Here is a 4,414-nt window from a genome sequence, read left to right as displayed (position 1 = left end):
TCAACATCAGAGAGATCAACATTGGTTTTCTCAAGAGTGGACAGAACCTCTAATGTATCGTTAGATTCATGTCGCAACACTGTCGATTCTTTCTGGTCAGAAGACAACGAAGAACAGGACTTCAGGTCTCCTTGCTCAGGACTCTTGGATACATCCGATCCTGAATCACCTGTATGAACAGTATAGAAGAAGGTATCATGCAGTGGAACTTCAACTTGATTTTCAGATAATGGTTTAGCCATTGATCGAGTAACTGCACAAGCTGGAAACAAATCAGGAAATTCTCTATAATTTCCAACATCAGATTTCCTAGGTGTAGATGCTATTATGGGTGGAGCTGCCCCTTCACTCCAACCCCAAACATTCCCACCAGCTAAATCATTTCCCAGAATAAATGTAATCCCAGGGACTGGAAGTGCAGAACGAACACCAACTACTACATCACCAGATACAATGGCAGAGGAAAGATGGATTCGATGCAAAGGCACTTCAACAAACCCCATCTCAAAACCTCGCACTAACACATGAGTTCCAGTAGCGGTTTCAGAAGTCAAGGGTAAAATTCCCTCTAACAGAAACGACTGCGCAGCCCCTGTATCTCGAAGAAGACGTATTGGCACCGTTTCATTTGAACCAGGCAATGACACATTTCCTTCTGTGATAAAAGGTGTATAATCAACAGAAGAAATTGTACACTGATCAACAGATTTATCACCAGAACTGGACAAATGACGATCTTTCTCATCACGAGTGTCAATAGTAAATGGTGAGGTAGAAACCAAAGCAACAGGTTTCGACAATCTCTCTTTCCTCTTGAGTATCTGACAGTCAGATATTTTATGACCAGGCTTTTTACAATAAAAGCAAACCATGTCTCGTGAGACTACAGGTTTACTAGAATGTTCAGCAGCTGTTGTCTTACTATTCCTACTCATCACAGGAGACTTTGTCTTAGGTTGAAAGCAAAACTTAGACTTACTCATATTGTTGGTTTTAAGACCGACTGAACTGAATGACTCACAATGGGTTAATACGAATTCATCAGCCATGATAGCAGCTTCTGAAAGTGTATTCACCTTGTGTTCAGTGAGATGCGTAGCTACAGCATGAGGAACACAATGTTTAAACTCCTCTAAGAGCACTAATTCTCTTAACTGCTCTCTAGTTGTAACCTTCATTGAAGTGCACCAACGATCAAATAAGTTCTCTTTTTCTCTTGCAAACTCAACATGAGTACATTCATCAGCTTTACTCAAAGTCCTAAATTTCTGACGATATGCCTCAGGCACGAGTTCATATGCATGTAACACAGCAGACTTCACAACATCATACTCACCACTCTGTTCCAGTGAGAGTGCAGAATAAACTTCCTGAGCTTTACCTGTGAACACACACTGTAATAATAAAGTCCAAAAGCTTTTCGGCCATTTCATGGATAAAGCAACACGTTCAAAGTGATAGAAATATTTATCCACTTCCTTTTCAGAAAATGGCGGCACTAATCTCATATTTCTGTGAACATCAAACACAGGTTCACCTGCATTCGCATGCTGTTGTGGAACAGGAGGCACATTCGCTTGTGAAGCTTCAGCCGTCTTTGCTGCTAATTCTAACTCCAACTTTTTTATCTCAAATGCTCTCTCGTCACGTTCCTTCTCTAACTGAAGCGTTCTCTCTTCTAAATCAAGCTCCATTCTTCGCATAGCTAACTGATGATTTAATTTCCTCTCTTCAAATTCTCTTTCTACCGCTCGCTCTTTCATAGCGCGATCATCTCGTTCAGCACGAATTTTCGCGGCATCTAAACACAATTGCTTCTCTTGCAAAGACAATTCAGGAAATTTCGTCTCACTTTCACTATAAACCTCAGCAGGAGTAGACACAAACGATTCACTCGGAGTGATTAGCTCTGTGCTTACCTCTATAACTCCTCTATCAACAAGTGACCGCTTCAAAGTAGTCACCATAGTCTCCCTCAGCCTCTTCTCTTGAGAAGTAAAATCGACACTGAAGCGTTCGGCGATTTGCACCAACTGCTCCTTTGTACAACTCTCAAGCAAAGCTTCTGATGGACACGCAAAGAAATCCTCGACCACCGAAGACATTTCGTTCGTATGTTTTATACACAATAACACAATCGAACCTACTAGCTAACACACGTGAGACGCTGTTTACTCAAAATACAATTCCCAGCCACAGCTTCAAAAAGGAACTACGTCACCGTATACGCAACCTCATTCACAAAATTTTCAAAGACTTCCCACAAGTCAAAACACAGTGTAAGCGTAAAATAAACTGCACTATACACGCAATCTCAACGATTTTCCCTTTTTTTTTTTTTTTTGTAGAATGGATTTACCACTTATAATATAAGAGAACTCCAGCTCCTAACTCAGAAAAACACTAACTAAATCCTACCTGGTCTTCAGAGATGTACCGGGCTCGAGGCGACATTAAACGCTGAACTCCGCAACTATCAGTCAAACTGAAAGTCCGGAAGCGTACCCCCTACAGAGAGTTAATCTCCACCCAGGATAACCTCCAAAAACAAGAAAGGCAAAATAACAAAACAAAACAACAAACAGTGCTCCGACGGAAGGATTGTATTCACAATCCAGCTGGAAACACTCTAACTCACCAGAGTTCTCATTTATAAAGGTAACCATTCACAAAAACATACACACATACAACCCATACTTACCAACGTTTCCTACCCCAATAGGATCGCGGACGAGACTCCAATTTATGTTACGGCCAGCTCGTTTCGGCCGTACATAAAGTAAACAAGTACACCGAAAATGACTTGCAAGATTTTATTCGTCCTCAAAAATCACAATAAACTGAATATAACAAAGTCTAGGGTTTCAAATCAAAAGGGTCAAAATCATAATCCGGTTGGGGAGTAAAAGAAGGTTGGTATGGGCTGTAAATCAAAAGGTTCGAATGACTTCGCCAGAGGCTGTCAGTCCCCCTGGACGAAGTGAAGATGAGATGTTCAATCCAAGGTTTTATCCTCTTCATAATCAAAGATGATCGGAGGAAGCAGGTGTGTGCGATCTCCCACGCTCTCTCAGAGCAACACCGCCACCAGCAGGCGAGCAAGCAGAACACAGGGTCGTAACAAAGAGGGAACGAGTATTGCGTTCCCGGCCGTGCTTGCGCTACTAGCGTTTCGCTTCACGCTGAAATAAATCAACATATAAGCCTGGGAGAGTCTGTTATATACACCATAGCCACGCCCATTCTGGTGGGCCATGATGCAATGAGCGCGCGGGCGCTTCTCATTGGCAGCGGGTTCAGCCCCGCTCTCCCATAGGCTTAAGCAGTTCTCTCTGAGCGAACCAATGAGCTGCTAGCTAGCCTGCTCTAGGTCTGCCGCAGAGGAACTGCGTTGTCAATGGATACAAATTATGAAATAATTTTTTGGCTTCAAACTCTCAGCAAAGATGAATCTTTCCCGCAGCGTAAGCTAGCTTACGCAATACTCGTTCCCTCTTCTAGAGAGAACCGAGGTTACGTTAGGTAACCGATTCGTTTTAAGTAGAACCCATTTTTCATGCTGGAAAATGAGAGGAGGAGATCTGGTTCAGAAAACAAAAGGTTTAAGGGGATTTTATGTAAGTTAGATGATGTATTTTTCAAGAAAATGTTTTTGCACCTGTTAGCATTTTCTGAATGACAGGTTCATCTGTACATTCTGAAAATGCATGTGTATTAATCCGGCATTTGGGAGTGAAGTTTGTTTCCAGAACGGCTCAGACATATTAATTGTGTGGGCTGTTATTTTCCTCACTTCTTCTGAGTGAGCTTCTGTCTTTTTGATTTCACCTCATTTCAGCCCACAGGATCCTTTGTACTACTTCTGTCTCATTCCCTCCCTCCCTTTTGTTCTCCTCTCAGTCTCTGTCTCCTGGTTGGAGAATAAGCTTTTAAGTTCTTCTGTTGTTGGTGTGTTTGTAGAGGGAGCTGTGCGGAAACTTGGACAAGACCAGAACAAACGGCAATTGCTTCATCTCCCCAGGCTGAACTTCACCCCCACTGTACTCTGTAACCACACACACACACACACACACACACACACACAGTCTATGTATCTCACAATGCCTCCCACAATCAATCAGCCATTACACAATTACACAAACAAACCTCATCAAGATGACAGTGATCAACCGCTCAACACAGACTTGTGAAAACCCAATTATCAATCACTCTCCCCGAGGGGCCTCATCTCCTCTTTTACATAGTCTTGTTATCATTTTTGTGGTGTATTTTCTTCACTTGCAACACTGGCAATATTGTTATAATCCTTCCAGTCGCTTCATGCATGTTATGTAGCATAAATAATCTCCGCTGTGTCTTTTGAAATCCTGAAATAAGCATGGACATTAAATCGTAAATTAAAATCCCATTTCCC

Source organism: Rhinichthys klamathensis, unplaced genomic scaffold (genome assembly GCF_029890125.1).
Source record: "Rhinichthys klamathensis goyatoka isolate OS25496 unplaced genomic scaffold, OSU_Roscu_1.1 h1tg000916l_1, whole genome shotgun sequence".
Classification (NCBI taxonomy): domain Eukaryota; kingdom Metazoa; phylum Chordata; class Actinopteri; order Cypriniformes; family Leuciscidae; genus Rhinichthys; species Rhinichthys klamathensis.
Note: the sequence above shows the minus strand (reverse complement) of the source record.